We start from the raw sequence: 17304 nt of genomic DNA, 5'->3' as shown, positions 1-17304 counted from the left end.
TGTCATCTACAAGCACCAACAGTGTGCGGGGCCAAGCGCAGACGCAGTTCCCATTTCTCCCCACTGAGTTTCCTTCACTGATGCCTTCAGCCAACATTTACTCCTGGCCCATCAAGTGTCAAGTATACAATTGGGACAAGTGATGATGAAGACACAGGCTCCGCCCTCAGAGAGCTCCTCCTGTTGGTGCATGTGTAGCATGCGGGTAGGCAGGTGGGAGTGCAGATAACTACACAAGCATTTGTCACACAGATAGACCAGTACTGGGCACGGGGTCATGGAAAGCTTGCAGAGGAGGCAGCAGCTAAGCTAGGCCATAAACAGCTGACCAGGCCAAATGGCAACTAGAGCAGGCAGTGGGGAGCTGGGTGCAGTGTCTCAGGCTGTAGAGACAGCAGGTACAGAGCTGGAGGAGAACAAAGACATGGGACATCTGTGGCACTCACAGTTGCCAATGTTGACCCAGCAGGCATGAGAGGGAAACATGGAAAAGCATCTTGGGCTCTGGTCTCAAGGACATTGCAGGACATATTAACTAGCTTGGCATCATCCTTGGCTCACTGATAGGCCTTTCTCCTTCAGGTCAGATCTGCATTTTAGAAAAAAATTAATTAACAGGACAGTGACTAGATGGCGGGACCGTGACTCTGAAGTCCACATCTAGGAGACGATAGTGGTCTCCAGGTAAACATTTGGAGGGACCTGAACCACAGGGATGGCACAGGGATAGAGAAGCATGGGTGGACAGTCCCCAAGGGGTATGAGAGAGACAAACCCCATAGAAAGTTGAAGTACAAACAGTGCGGGGATGCAGAAGAAAAATTTCAAAGGAGAGGGGCTGGCATTCTGAGGAAGAGGTTGTTAGACGAGGTGACATGCTATTGGAGTCCTCAGTGACGAGCATGTCTGCTTTTGCCCTTTTTTGAATTGTGTCAGTGTCTTCCAGAAGACCCAGCAGGAGACCCAAGTTTCCATCCACCTGTCCCAGATACTGCTGCCTTCTTGGTGGTGACCTGGCCAATACCCATCCACAGGCAGCAGAGCCTGTTATGACCCTCTGGACTCCAGGTTAGAGGGGTTCTGAGTTGTAGGAGTGAGCAGTGTGGAGTAAAAAGAAATGACATTCTAATAGGACTGTCACGTGCCTCAGGTCCATGGCTTAGGAACCAGCAGTGAGATGAAAACCAAATAGATGGCCAAGTGGTCCCCGAGAAGGACAAGAACATGAGGGCTGCTTCTAGCTTGTTGGCAGTTCTGGACCCAAGAGTGCTCTAGCTCCTGCTCAGCACTGGGGGCCTCAGTAAGTCTGTAGGTCCTTGCTGGGTGGAGTGGCACTAGTTTTCAAGACCATTACGTACGAGTCCTCTACCAATTAGCTTTCAGGAAACATGGGGAGAGGTCTTGGCTTATGGGTACTTGCTTGTTCATAGAGTGTGTCCAGAGTCTTGACTGGGAGGTGTTTGTTCTAGTGAGCAAGCATATGTGTTAACATACCGTGTACATGTGTGTTTACATATATGCGTGTGTGTCCACACATATGTGTACATGTGTGTATATGTGTTGCATCTAAACCTGCCTCTGGGATGCGCTATTGGTGTACGTGTGCATATATGCTTGTGTTTATGAATGCTTGTGTGTGCCTGTGCCTATGTGTGAAAGTGTGTATGAGTTTATCTCTCTGTGCTTCTGTGTATAAACATGTACAGGCGCTACAGGGCTGCATGAATGGTGTGTGTCTGTATATTCCTGGGAGTCACTGCTTGTATCAATTAGCTTACCTTGTGTAACAAGTCATCCCAAAATTTAGTAGTTTACAGCATCACATATTTATCATTTCTCAATTCTGTGGGTTGGCTGGAGATTCTTCTGTTCCAGGCCAGCTCAGCAGAACTCTATGGAACCTGTTTACACGTCTGTGGTAGCTGCTGGCTCTGGTGGCCAGGCTGGGGCATTACTCGACAGCGTTCTTACTCATGTGTCTGGTGATGGCTGTTGATATGATGTCAGGAAATGACTTGGCCACATGGCCTTACCCTCTAGGAAGCCAGCGGGAGCTTCCCGATACAGTAGCATTAGGGTTCCAACCACAGGAAGAGCAAGTCGCAGTGCCTAAACATTTTTCAATCTCTGCTTGTATTACAGTTGCTACTTTCCCACTGGCCACATCAAAACACATGATTAAAGCCCAGGTCAGCAGTGTAAGAAGAGGGCAGAAGTTACCAAGGGCACGGATAAAGGAAGGAATTTATTGCTCTTATTTTTGCAAAATAATTTACCAAGAATGCATGTGTATGTACCTGTAAGACAATGCCCATGTGTATCTGTATATATGCATAGGTACCCATTTGTGTACACATGTGTATTGAGTATGGAGATGTGTGTGGCCACCCCAGAGAGTAGATACTACTAGCTGTATGATCACATGTAGAATGCCTATTTATATGTATGATATATGTGCATGTAGATATATGTAAATGTGCCTTAATGCATATGGATGTACATAGAACATACATGCAGCATGATTAATTAAGAGAGCACTAGCAGAAGCATGTATGTGAGTACAGAAGAGTGCCTCTCTGCATGCATGCATATGCATCCCTGCACAGGTATGATGTGTCCTTGGTATGCATGTCTGATTGCCTGGCTAAGCAGGTGCAGGAGCCTGTGTGTGTCTATGTAGACACATGCAGGTCCACAAATCTGATGAATGCCTATGCATGTGTCTTAGTCCATTTGTAATACTATAACAGCATACACCAGACTGGTAACTTATAATGAACAAAGGTTTATTTGGAACATGGTTCTGGAGGCTACAAAGCCCAAGGTGGAGGGGCTACATGTGGTGAGGACCTTCTGGCTGCATAACAACTTGGGGGAAAGAGAACAAAAGAGGTAGAACCAACCCCTTTTTGTACCAAACCTACTCTTACCATAATGAACCAAATCTTATGATAATGACATGAAACTGTTCTGTCTCCAGTTGGAAACCACTTCTCTCCAGCTATTTCCTATCTTATCTTCACTCACTCCACTCACTGCCCTCCACTCCACTGATCTCCTGTTTTCTGGCCCCAGCCACATTACATAATGCACACTCACATTTCAGTAAAAGATAATAAAAGTCCCCCAAATGAGATGAGCAGCTCTTCTGTCCTGAACATTTACCATTGTATGTCACCAATTCTAAGATGACCTGTCCCCCCATTTTAACACGAAATCGGACCCCATCTCACAAAGGAGAATGTCTTATAACCACCAGTCAGTGCCTGTTCTGGTGCTGGTGTCATTGCTTGGACGAGCTTGGTCATAGCTCTCCCCTGGTAGTCACTTCACTGCAATTCTCCCGATTATGGCATGACCTGCACTGAGGGTAATTGCCACTTTACACATTTCCACAAAGACCAGCTGATGATTCAGCAATGAAATGAAAATTTCCTGTGCATGCAGAAGGCATGAATCTGAACAAGCATGCAGGTAGGATTAGTACAGCAGATGTTTCTTGTTGAAGCAGCGACCGTGGTGCAATATTTCCTTACAAAGCCACAATAAAGTGCATTATGGGACCTATGACAGGAGCGCATCACAAGTAGATAACATTGTGTTACTTTATATTACTGGAATACATTCTAAAGAACTGTCTATCACTCATGAAGAATGAACTCAAGCCAAGAAGAAATGCCAAATACCTGGGATGTATTAAATAAATTTCAAAGCAATAAGAGATTGGCTGGACCAATTATTGCCTCACATTGCTGATAAGATACTATGCCAAAACTTAACAGATATTTTTTCTGTTAGTGGTACATAATAAAATGGTGGGTCCTGCAGTTGACAGTCTTTGATTAGATGTGATATGGTCCCTGCCCAACACTTTACATTTTATACCTCATTTAGTCCTCTCCAGCCCTTAGAATGTGGTTGTTACCCTGTTATTACAAATATTAAAACTGAGATTCAGAGAGGTTAAAGGACTTGTCTGAGATCACAAAGTAGAAGGCCAGTCTATCTGACCTCACAATCTAGGCTTGGAACAACTCTGCATGTAAACAACAGGTTCTGAATAAGGGCAGAGCCCTCAACCCTAATCACTGCTTAAAGACCCCACCTGTCGACATTTGCATTGCCTGTGAATCCTGGGGAAACATGTTCAAGCCCCAGCATGAATGCACATGCTGTGTGTGTGGTGTGCACGTGTGGTTGTCTATGAGAGCAGGTGCAAGAACTTGTTGTCCAAGGACCACACTGCCCATCACTTCCCCAACAGAGATGGGATGATCAGTGCTCAGGACTCCAGGCAGGGTAGGAAGGGCAGGAGTCCTGATGGGTCATGTCCTCTCCAGTTCACTCCTGCAGGGCCCCACACACTGAAACGGCAACCTTGGGGCTGAGATTTACTCAGTCTTCTCTGTGTCTTACTTCTGGATGCTCAACAGCCAAACCAGTCATCCCTCTGCTTTCTATACAAACGCCCCTCAGTAAGTGTGCCAACTTATTAGCACGAAGGCATTGTTTGCCCTGCCTGTGTTAGCGATTTGTAGACTCTTGTCCTTTTTGAACAATTTCCTGTCCTTGTTTCATTGCTTTTGTTTCTTAATCAGCCTTCTTTTTATAGACATGTATCAGCAGGACATGTCTGATTACACTGCAGTAACAAGTAGCCCCACAGATTTTAGTGGCTTATAATACTACAGGATTCCAGTCTGAGGTGAATGACCTGTCAACAAAGGAAAAGCTCTGTGGAGGTGGTGAAGGGTGGGCCAAAGAGGAGCACCCAAACCCAAAGAAACCCTTCCAGTCAGAAGAAGTCTGTCTCCTCCTGACACCACAACTGCCTCGTGTCTAATGAGGAATATGTTCTTTCTCTCCATTGCCTTGAAGCAGCCCCATCAAGCATCTAATGAAATTGTGTGGTTGCTTGAGAACATGAACAATCCTGTTAGCATTCTGCCCATGCTCTTGGGCTGTACAATTGTTGCTTGCCCTGAACTCCCATCCACTAGTATCCAGATTGTTCTGTTTTCAACCTTCCTCAAAATCTTGGGACAGCCCCTCTGACTAGGTATATGGCAAGCCAGAGACTCCGGGGCATCAGCACACATGGATGTCGCCCCTGTGACTAATGTGACTTGGTGTGCCTTCCCCAGCTCCCTCAAGCCCGGGCGGGATAACTCTAAGGCACCGGTCTGCCTTATTTTCTGGAGTTCCCATGGGGATTAAACTCCTGAGGTCTGCGAGTGACACAGCCTGCTCCTGTGTCACTCCTCCTGACTAAACCGTTTGTGCTCACATCCTATCTCAGGATTTGTGCAGACACCCAGACCAGGGAGCCGTGGAAGCTGGGTCCTCAGGTGGATGGGAAGGGCACTGCCGGCTTGGAAGCACAATTGTGATGCCCCAGGGGCAATTCCTGCTCTGTGCTTTGCAAGTGAAGTTTCGCTAGATGCCAGCACCAAAGTCCCCTGCAAATAGAATCAGAAACTGCTGGGGTTGGTGGCTCACCACAGCCCCCTGCCGAACTCCAGTCTCCAGGCTCAGAGAGAGACTGTCCAACGGACAATAGAGACTGGGTCTCCTTTCAAACACATCTCAAGCTGGGGACGTAGCTCAGCCTTAGAGCACTGCCCAGCAAGCTTGAGGGCCTGAGTTCCATCTCTGTGACCACAGAAAATAAGTGCATAAATAAAACAAACCCATCTCAGGGCCAAAACCCACAAACAGGATAGGTTGGGGTAACTCCGGAAGACTTTTTCCCTTCCACAAAGTCAGGATGCTGATGCCAGTGGAAAGGAAGCCCTGTGCTCGGCGCAGGTGCCTGCTCTGGCCCTTCCAGGCAGAGTCCCCTCCCATCTCATGGCCTTCCATGCTCACCATTCCGCCTCCCGTCACCACATTCTGCCTTGACAAGCTTTGAAAAGAGCCTGGACTCTTCCTAGTTCCCAGAATTATTCCCGCTCTTCACACCCAAGTCCCGGTGCAAGTAAATCCTACCCCTCTTAGCCAGGCAGCTCCCACTTGCCCTCCATCCCACACCTGAGTACCACCTCCTCCAGTTGCCTTCCTAGGTCACCTTTCTACAAGCCCCTGTACTTCCTCCTTGGCAGCTCTGGGCATCCATGTGATGTGTGTCCGGCCGATCACCCGCCCCATGCCACAGGCTGTGAGTACTTTCTACCCTGTCCAATGCCCAGCACCAGGCCTGGCCTATAGTAGGTCACCTTAGCACTATGGAGCAAGTAACCACGGGTCCAGCCCAGGGGTCCCCAGGGAGACAGAGCCCAGGGGTGAGGGCACTAAGACAGCAGCAGGGGAGAGAAAACAAGATCTTCCTGTGATTGAGCCAATGAAGTCACTGGTGAGAGAGTGAAGCCAAAGAGCTATAAATAGCCTTGGAAATCATGCATATTACATTAGGGGTGTTGGTGACAGCTTAAGTATATTTCCATAAGGTTCCATTATATTTACGTATTAGTTAATGGATACTTAAAATATTATGTTACTGTAATGCTCATGTTTTATTAGCAAACTATCACATCAAATGGAGTTGCTAAGTGTGATGGAAAATTGGCTCTACAGCTAGATTTCTATATTTTCACGCTGAATTTTTGATTTCTAATTCCCCACCCATCCACCTCCCGTGAGGAGGTGATTTTTCTACAGAACACACATGATCTCTGCTTCCCACCTGGCTGGGAGGTGTAGGGGTGCAGAAGGTGTATCCCAGCCTCTCCCTGGAGGGCAGGAGCTTTAGCTTAGGGCTTTTGAAAATATCAATGCAAGTCTAGCTATTAATCTGTTGGGTGATTGTGACTAAGTTATTTGACTTCTCTGTGCTTTGGTTACCCTCTCTATTAAATGAAGATTGGACTTGAGTGTCTCTGTAGTTGTCAAAGTTCTTCAGAGAAACCGAACCAATATGGGACCTGGGGTGGGGGAGACAGAGAGAGAGAGAGAGAGAGATTCTAAGGAACTGGCCCATGAAGTTGAGGGAGTGGCAAGTTTGAGGTTGGCAGGGCAGGCTGCAGGCTGCAGGCTCAGGAAAGGATTGGTGTGGGCATTACTCCTAGAGTCTGAGGCATCTGGGGTAAATTACCCTCTTTCCTCAGTTTCTTCTCTTAATGCCTTCAACTGATTAGGAGACCCAAGGATTATGGAGATTAATCTATTTCACTCAGAGTCTATTGGTTTAAAAGTTATGCTACCGGTTCATTGAAAAGAAAGTTCTGTGCTAGTATCTGTTTGTTTCTTCTTTGTAAGAGAGAATCTCTTTTTATCTATGTCTTGTGTTCTGAGTAACTACTTTGAAGGTAATGATACACAAAGTATTAACTACAGTACTGTTAGTCTCTTATTTTGTTATGAATTTTTCTTTTATTTTTTCATAAAATGAAAAACAAGTTCGTTACATCTTTAAAAATACCTTCACAAAATATCTATACCAGAGTTTGACAAAAAACTGGGTATCATGGCCAAACCAAACTGACATGAAATGAATCAACATGGTTGCTAAGGTTTTAAAGCTTCTATGGGACAAAAATCTAGGTTATCTGCAAAGTCACTTGAGGCTCTGTTGTCTTCTGGGAGAGAAGCTGGCTGGGGCACCTAGAATTCCCCAGGACTGTGGCCGGACAGAGCTGAAGGGTCTTGTCCACCCTCAGTGACCTTCAGCTCTTCTTCTTTCCTAGGCAAGAAGAGTCAACAGGGACCTCAAGCTGTGTGTTTTCCTGCCAAAGCAGCCTCTGTAACACCTAGTCGAATCCTATAGCTTTTTTTCTTTTTACCCTGTGTTCAAGGGTGAAAAGACTCTGAGCAGAAGGTGGGGAAGGGTCTCTGGGCAGAGGAGATGGATGGGCAAGAGCGGGGCAGTAATAACAGCTGGTGCGGGTTCCGGGTAAGGTGACCGGCTCTGGGGTCACCTGGTAGAGGAAGTATGTGAGATTCCCCCGTTGCTTTTACTGGCAAGCCTAAAGCTGCTGGTGTCCCCACATTGTGACCATGGGACCCATGATTTCATCACGGTTGCAGGGAGGTAGGTCAGAGGCTGGTGAAGGGCATATTCAGGGCTGCCCCCTCCCCACCGGGGATGCCCAGACCCAGGCTCTCAGTTGTGCCACAAAGACTGGGATGACAAAGAGCCAGGCGGGAGAGAAAATGGACTTTTGATGAACCGGTTTCGAGCCCCGACCTCACCACTTGCCAGCCACATCCTCTCTGAGCCTCATTTCCTCACCCTCAGCAGGGGACATGATGGGACCAGACCACTCTGTGGGGCGGGAGATTTCATAAACTACTGCACTGAAGTAAATAAGTGGGTAACATCACAGTGAGGACTTGAGTGTGAGCTCAAGATCGCTCACCAACTAGGCAGGCTCAGACAGGTCCCAAAGCTTTTGACCTTCAGTTTCCTACTCTGAAAAATGGGGCTTCTGCAGCACTTGCCTCCGGCTCCCCACTCTCACAGTATCAAGACCATTGCCTTTGTGGGCTGGACCCTGGAGATGCAGCTGGCATGCGGGACAGGGAAAGTCCCTGTCCTCATGCAGCTGACGCTCTAGTGGCGGGGATATTTGGCATTGGTATTATTATTATCAAAGCAACAGGGCAAAAATATTCCATGAGTGATAAAGGAAAATAAAGCAAGAATGTGGGTTAGGAACCCCCAGAGGCTGGTTTAATTTTAACTAGTCATAGAAGACTTCATGAGAACATGACATTAAGTCAGTGATCAGCAAATGGGACACACTAGGACAGTACCATAGAGGAGAGACAAGAAAGCTGAGGTCCTCAGAGGGCCAGTCCGCCACCATTCCTTCACTGATTGCCCAGGAAGCTTCCTCGGGAGGGCAGACTGGGTGGTGGCAACAGGAACCCTGCAGCTTAAAATACTTAGCATCCAGGTTTGCATAAAAAGTTTGCCAGCCCTTAGCAGAAAGTAGTGTGTGGATTGTCTGCAACCTAGAAGTGCTCAGTAAATGTAGTACTATGTTCATGTGATTGAGTGACAGTTAAATGCTGCAGCTGCTGAGGTGTTAGGAAAAGGAGATCGAGGCGGCCCCTTCCCCGCACCAGGCCACAGCCTCATGTGCCATGTTCTGTTCTCAGAAAGGACAGAGTCTTGGCAGACGGAGCCAGGGAAAAGAGATTCCAGGCGGAGCAAACAGTCTGCCCGAAAATGACAGATTGTGTTTGGAGAACGGTAAGTGGCACACGGAAACAGGCCTCCCATTTCCACCTCCAAAAATACCTCTGCCCTGCATGTGGCCAGCAGCAGGAAGGGCCTGGGGACCCCCGGCTGTCAGCAGCCTGCGTGGCCAGCAGCTGTGGGCTGGAGGTGCGGGAGCAGCTCCAGAGCGGCATTAGCCGCCTGATTGAGTTATGACAGCAACTCGCGCCCAACGGGAAGCCAAGCAAGGCGGTCCTAGCGGGGGCTGCAGACAAATGATGATAAAGTGCTCACTTTAAGGAACCATCTCCATAATATTTCATGCTCACGGTGGGGGGAGGGGGCGGGCAGGCTGCCCTGGTGGCACAGCTAACTACTCCATCAATTGATTTGATTCACGGCAGCAGCTACTCCCAGTCATAATATTTCAAATAAATGGAGCCGTGGATAGAAATAATATCTGCATCAATATTAACCCTGAAAGAACTAATGGACATAAGCTATAATTTCCTGGACACCCTAATAACGCATGTTGACCATAGCTAGTATGGGACAATTTTTCTTTCTCTCTTTTCTCTCCTCTGCTTGTCTGTCTGTCTCCCTCCTCCTTAAACTCTGGCAGATCTGCTTTGTTCACCCCAAGAATATGGTTTAGCGGCATCAGGAGCCCCATTCTCACGTCCTGGCAGCCATAGCACCCCGTGGCAGAAGTAAGAGAGAGAAGCCAAGAGTTTCATGGTCCATTTATTCCGAGCCTGTTGAACAATTCTCCAGTGGAGGGAGAGTGGAGTTGCATGGCAGACCTGTTAGAAAAGAGGCCCAAACTGGCCCTTTTCTGCTATTCACTCATGCAACAGATGCTTACTGTGCACTTACTATGTGCTAAGTGCTTAGGACCTATCCATGAACAGAAGAAAATCAAAATTTTTCTCAGTGGAGTTTACATTATAGTTGAGAACAGCAGACAATTGATGAGCTCCTGCACACAAGCAATAAATTACATGGTTTGGCAGCAGGGCTGAGTCCCCCATAGTTCCAGGATTGCCCAATTCCCACACCCAGCAGGCTGGAGTTTTCAGAAGAGTGAAGTGTGACCATTGAACTGGCGACTGCTTAGACCTGTTCTTCACTGTGGCTGAGAACTAGCTGCTGGAAAACTAAGTGGGGCCTCTGGGGCACTCTGGCTTGTATTATGTGGGCTCAAAATTCATGGGTAAGACTGAAAAGGCAGGAGATTTTGCTTGAAAATCTAGCTTCCACCGTCTCTTTAGAAATGAGAGGATCCGCAGTACCTAGCTCCCTCCCAGCAGGAGCTGGTTAAGGTGGAGGTTAGGTGGAGCTGGTGAAGGCTGGTCCCTTTAGACCAGGTTCTTGCTCACTTGTCCTCACTTAAGAGCAGTCCCCACTAGTTCCCACTGTCCAAGCCCAGTGTCACCTGCCCGCCCGTGTCACCCATGCAGCCTGATGGGCATCTGCCCTTGTGACTTCTGGGTGTCTGACTGGAGCTGGTTTTTAAACTTCTCTATCCTGGCCCAACTCTCTGTCCCTGTGGCCCCTTCCCTAGGCATACCCTCTGATGGCCGCCTTTTCAGTATGCTTCCGACTACCATTTCCCCTAACATTTTATAGCTCCATTACAGCAATACTGGGGCACTGTCTGACTCCACACAAATAGACATTTAGCAATAGGCTGGAGCCAGGTTTCTGGGCTTCACAGGTTTATGGCACACAGGCTTTCCCACCCTCTGCTCTCCAGAGCAACAGTGGCCTTGTAACCATGTTTGCCTAATGAAAAATTGAAATTACGCACACACGCGTTTATGTATGTATATATGCATATACCTCAAGCACATACCCATGTACGTAGTGTGTAACAATTTCTGGAACTGGAGAAAGCAGAGTTATTGAAAGCAGTTACTGGGACCAGACAGATCTGGGTGAAACACAGTTGCAAGGTACTTCCCAGCTATAGGACTTTGTGTCTTTGATTTCTCATTTTTAAATGGGAGATAGTGATAAGACTTTTATCCTAAGTGTGGTTTTTTTTGGTAGGAATAAAATGAAATCAAATAATTAATATATATTGAAGGCCCAATAAAAATGGCAACTAGTGCTCTCGTTAGCATTGTTGTGACACCTCCCATTGCACCATTGCTCCTCTGTTGGGGAGGCAGAGGGGACCGTGTGGCTGGGGTGGTTGTGTGCTCTCTGGAGGTGACAGGGAGTTATCTTATCAGTGCTCAGGCCCTGGGAGGTTCAAAGTGGTTTCATCCCTGAGCTGAGCCTGCTTCTGAATGTCTGCCCCTGATTTGCTGAAGAGAGGCTTTCCTAGCAGGGTGGGGTAGGGGTTGACCCATGAGCTCCCAGGGCTGCTGTGCACTTTGAGTGACCACAGGACACTGTCCTCTGTGCATAGAATCACGCAGAGGGCCTTGTTAGAGTCCACATGGCCCTAGCCCATTGCCAGAGTCCAAGAATTTGTATTGCTAACCCCTTCCTCGGTGATTCCCACACTCAAGACCACACCTAGAAAATCACTGATGCAGACTGATGATGCAAGGCCATCAAGCTGAGGAAAGGCAGTTAGAATGATGCCTCACAGTAATGCAGGACCAGACAGTTTTGCTGTCCACCATCTGTGTCTACCCAGACAGGTGGAGGAGTAAGAGCCCAGACTGCAGAAGGCCCCAGCACTACGCAGTGGAGCCTGCAGCTGAGGCCCAGAGGCTGGTTCCAGGGACAGGGGCGCTCCAAATAGGTGAGAAACATGGGACATCTCTGTGGTGCTGAATGCGTTCCTGAAATGAGGGCGATAGGAACCCTGCTGGGTGCTGGCCCCAGATGTGATCCTCATGGCCATGTGACAGGTGCAAAGTCAGCACACAGCTGTGTGGTTGAGCTCATGCAGGAGAGCCTACAGGGAGATACTGCCGTGTCCCACCCACCATACTTTCTGGGACTGATGGTGCCCCACCTGGCCTTTTGCTAGAAAGAGTAAAGTCTGTGTATCAGTGCCACCTGTGTGCCACTTTAGAACCTTTCAGCTTCACATTCTGTTCCATCCATTACTACAGTGACCAGTTCTAGGCAGGCTACAATAGCTCAGCACAGGGCCACTGGACAGCACCTCCCTGGCCCCAGGCCTCATGGCTGTCACTTCCCGCTGAGGCTCTCACCTCATGGGACACTCAGTACCCACACAAGCACAATCTGGAAGTGAACAAGGCTTGCTTCTCCCTTCTTTCCTCAGGCGGCAGTTCTCAGATGCATATCCTAAGTCTGACCAGAAGATCCTAGGGACCAAGATCAGCCATCCATACCAGTGGCCAGCACCACACAGCTGTCTTGCACTAGTCTGCCTGTTCCTGGCTTGTGTCTTGCATGCCTGCCCCCTGGCATCACTTCCCAAACAAACTCTTGAACACAAACCTTTGGGCTTTGCTTTGGGGGGACTTCTCTTGCTCAGAGAACCTCTGAAAGACAGATATGAGATCTAAGCTTGGTAGATGTCATTCACCATTCAACCAGCTGACTAAAGTTTGCTGACCTCAACCCCCTGACCACATGTTCCAGGTCCTGGGGGTACAAGAGGGATGAAACAAGAAACAGATTACAAGTGCTAGCTGCAAGGGGCTGCCAGAGCACTGAGGAAGGAGTTAACGAGGCAGCAGAATCTGTGAAGGTAATAAAAGCCAGCATCAGGAGAAGCAGAGTGGGCCCCCAACACACTCTACCTAGGCAAGGTGACACCCGAGCTGAGATCTGTCACTAGACCAGGACAAAATCCAAATCAGCTCTTCAGTTTTCAGTCTCCCCAGGGAGGGGGCAGACATTGGATACAAACAGTGAATATAACTTACTGTGTCATCCTTTCTAGAATACACTAGAATGTACTGATCTGCCCTCAGGGACACCTTCTTTCCCTTATGTCTCACCAGAGGCTGGATGCTCCAGGTTGTCCATTTTTGCATGCTGTGACATTGGAGGGGTAGAGGAGAGGATTCCCACACCCAAAAGAAAGAACAGAGTATGAGCCCAAGACAGCCCAGAGACTCTGAGCGGCCCTGAGCCTCTGCCTCCCCTTTCTGGCCACCATTCTTCTGGTCTTGCTTCCACCTCGATCCGTTCCCCTCACTGGCTCAGATTTGGTGCAGAATTGAATGGGGACTCGGTCCTGGAGATTTCAGGATTGCAGGGACTGTGTCTCCCTGGGGGACAACCTCAGTCCCTCCAAAACAGACCACAGAGTCCTCCACTCAGGACCAGCCTTCCGCTTCTCAAAGTGGACCATCTAAGACTAGTTGGAAAGAGCTTCTTGGCATGTTTAATGCCCTAAGATGCTTCTCTCAAATTTTCTAAGCACTATTAGTTCAACTTCTGAAAAGGCATGAGTATGAAAATGAGCCAAATAGGCCTTTCCAGATGAAGGGGTAGGGGACAGCCTGATCAAGTGTTGGATCTCCTAGATGCACAAAAATTTGGGAGGGTCCAGCTTAGACTCACCTCTGACCTGAGGACAGGGTCAAGTGGGAATTTCCTCCAAGTGACTCTTATCACCTGCAGGAGCAGCTAAACCCTTCTGCATACAGGCTTTCCCTGCACTCACAGGACCATCGTGCCTTGGTCCCTGGGACCTGCTGGAGGCAGGTCTAGTTTACTCTGCGGTACCCTTGTTCTTACTCATTCTGGGAAGAGTGGGTGCCAACCCTTTCAAGGGATGTGGGATGTGGCTCTGGGTTTCCGCTGAAAGCCTGCATTTCCTGGGGCTGAAAATGGGCCAGGATCTCTTTGTGGCATAGCCGACCCTCCTTCCTACACAGCTCACAGACCCCCTAGGTAGTGGGGTCAGCAAGGTTGGCTGCCTTCCTCCACTGGCACCAGGGGAAGTTGGCTGAGGACAAGCTAAGTTTGACAGCAGCCAGCCCAGCCAGAATCAACATGCTCCTTGGTTCAAACGACCTGAGGAAGACCATTAAGTTTGGATACTGGAGTGGCCTTCCAGAGGCCTGTTTTACAGTCACATCCCTGTTACTGCCTTGCTGTGCAACCTTGGACAAGTCAACTTCTGTCTCTGGGTCTCAATATCTCCATCTGTAAGATGAGTATGCCGGAACATCTGTCACATTCCTAGTTACTAGCTATTATTCCAAAAGAGAGGGACAGAGAGAGACTGTATAGGTGAGCAAAAGCTTTGGGAGGGGTCATTTGCAACCCAGCAGCCTGCAGCATCCTTCTGAGCAAATAATGGATTTGGAATTCAAAGATCACGGAGGTTCTTTATTGCTGAAGGGGGAAAGGTCCGAATATTGCTTAGCAAATTACCATCTGCTGGGGGCACCATTATGCCTTGACACAACCATTGGTCAGCAAATTGGTCACATTATTGGTTAGTAAATTTGAAGCTGCAGAATTATTTATTGGCAAATTAGAGATGGCAGAATTATTGGTTGGTGAGGCCAGAATTGCGGCGATTGGTTAGCAAATTAGAGATGCTTGTTTTGGTCTGTGAATAAATCACGGCTGGTCAGGGTATTGGAGCCCAAATTAGAGGTGGCCGAGTTATTTATGGCCAAGCCAGGGAAGCAGAAAGTGCCTTTGCCAGGCAGAGTGGGGATCAGCCCTCCACGTGTGGGGCCCCTCCACGAGAATGCCTTCAGGTTGGCACTTTCCAAGGGAGCAGTTCTTGTTTTGCAAGCACTAACGCTGAAGCGGTGTGAGCTGGATTCTGGTTCTCCACCATCTAGCACCCATCTACACTCTTTATTTCTTTTTTTTTTTTTTTTTTTTTTTTTTTTTTGGTTTTTCTCTGGTACCGGGAACCAAACTCACGACCTTGCGCTTGCCAGGGAGGCGCTTTTGCCACTGAGCTAAATCCCCAGCCCCCTACACTCTTTATTTCTAACAAGAGGTTACAAGGCATCCAGGGAGCTTGGGCTGGTCAGTGCAGAAGATGCAGGGAGCACAGCCAAGAAAATATTCAAGCAGAGTCCTGGCTGAAAAGGAAGGTGGGTCTGACTCAGGAACCTGCACTACAGACAAGAGTTCTGATTGCCCTCTGGTCCAGCCCAGGATGGGGAAACACAGAACGTGAGAAGCCCCTAACTCAGGAACCCAGGGTCAAGTCTCTCTGCTTTAAAACACCGGTCACACGTCTGTTCTCCAGGAAGCCCATCTCTGCCCAGGCATTGGGCTGACTTCTGCTTGAATTTTTCCTGTCACTCATTAGTTGCTTTCACACTGCTTTCAAGTTTTTTATCACTCTTCTGCCAGAGGAAAAGCTTTCTGAGAGCAGAACTCCCACCTTTGCTCTACTCATGGGGTCTAGGACTCAACTATTGTAGGTGTCCATGATGAATGGATGAATGGATGGACGATGAGATGGATGAGTGGATATACCAATGGTGCATAGATGGTTGGATAGAAGGATGAATGATTGCTGCTGATGTTGTGTATAGGAAGCCAGGAATTTCAAAGTGGAGAGGTTGGAGCTTCAGCATTTCACACTTAAAAAGGATTTCAAGCCCTGTATTCCACACTATTCTCTTCCTTAGGTCAAATTTTTAAATAAAAAATCAAGAGTTGTCATTGCCACTCTTCACACACCTGGAGTAAGGAGAACTCAGCCAAGTTCTTCCAGGCAACTCAAGGGCAGTGAATCCCACCCATCCCCAGTCTGAAATAGAAAGCAAGCTATGGGGAGAACCCAGGAAGAATCCTAGAGTTGGAGGAGAACACAGTGTCTGGGAGCCCTGGCTTCCTGACCACTAGGAAGTCCTAAACAAAACATGGAGCCTCATCACCCTTGTCAGAATGGGCTGGGTTTTAACTTTGGAATATTTGTATACACTCGCCTCATATTCGTTCCCACCTCTGCTTGGAAAGTCTTCAGGTAAGAAGGCTTCTGTTCATTGTACAAGCTAGTGAAGCTCAGAGGGAAAAAGGGATCTACTCAGGACCAGCTGGAGGCTGGATCTCCGGTCTCCAGGCCTCTGCCTCTGCCCATGCTCCTGTAGCCAATGGACCTGCCTTCTCTTTCTCCTTCCCAGCCTTTTGTGTAAATTTACAGACAACAGAGGTTTGTTTAGCTCATGGTTCTAAGATTGGGAAGTCCAAGAACATGGTGCCAGCGTGTCCTTGTCCTCTAGTGAGGGCCTCATGGTGCATCAGAGTATGGCGGGGGCAGCATGTGGAGAGCAAAACAAACGTGCTTCCTTTCCCAACCCGTGCGGCTCATGCACTCACTCCGCTGTTAGTGTCTGTTCACACTTATGGTACAATTTATTTCTTCTTTTCTGTTTCCTCTCTCTCTCTCTTTCTCCCTCCTTTCTCCTTCTCCTTCTCCTTCTCCTTCTCCTTCTCCTTCTCCTCCTCCTCCTCCTTCTTCTCCTCCTCCTCCTCCTGCTCCTCCTCCTTCTCCTCCTCCTCCTCTTCTTCCTCCTCCTCCTCCTTCTTCTTCTTCCCCCTCCCTCCCCTCTCTCAACTATACTGGCTCCATTAAGAATCTGTCCCAAGTCAGCAGCCCTGGGTCAGCACAGGCTCTGCATTTGTCAAACGATGATATAGTTAAAAGATGATAGAATCCATTCTATTAGCACAGCAAGAAGCCCTCAGTTTTGCATTTTTTAACCTTTCAAAGTTACCTGAATGTCTTCATCCCCCAGAAAGGTAGCTTGGATGTCATCCAATGCTAGCTATTCTGTGTGCCCTCCTCCTGGCTCTGCCCTTAGCTCTGATCTCTGCCTGTGAGTCTCACCCTTTCAGCCTGCATGATCCCTGCTCTGTGGCTTCTGGGCAGGTTTGGTAAATAGGAGGCATCAGAGGGAGAAGAGAAGGTTGAAAAAGACAGAAGTTCAGTGTTTCTTCCTGGTTCCCCTATGGTTCTTTAAAAAGTCTTTTCCTTTATCATAGGCACTATTAGTGCCTACTAATTTTACAAAATACTGAGTTTCAACACATATATTTTGATTATATCTTTTCCTGCTATTCTTCTTCTTTGGATTTCTTCCCACTCTTCCTTATTTCTTCCCTCTTGTCTAATAATAGTCTCCTTCTACTTCTATGCCATTTCAGGACCCACCTGTGGGGAAAAACATGTGATATTTCCCAAGTCTGGCTTATTTTAACCAACATAATAACTCCAGGTT

The sequence above is a fragment of the Chinchilla lanigera genome, unplaced genomic scaffold (genome assembly GCF_000276665.1).
Source record: "Chinchilla lanigera isolate Chin_1 unplaced genomic scaffold, ChiLan1.0 scaffold00032, whole genome shotgun sequence".
In the NCBI taxonomy this organism is placed as follows: Eukaryota; Metazoa; Chordata; class Mammalia; order Rodentia; family Chinchillidae; genus Chinchilla; species Chinchilla lanigera.
Note: the sequence above shows the minus strand (reverse complement) of the source record.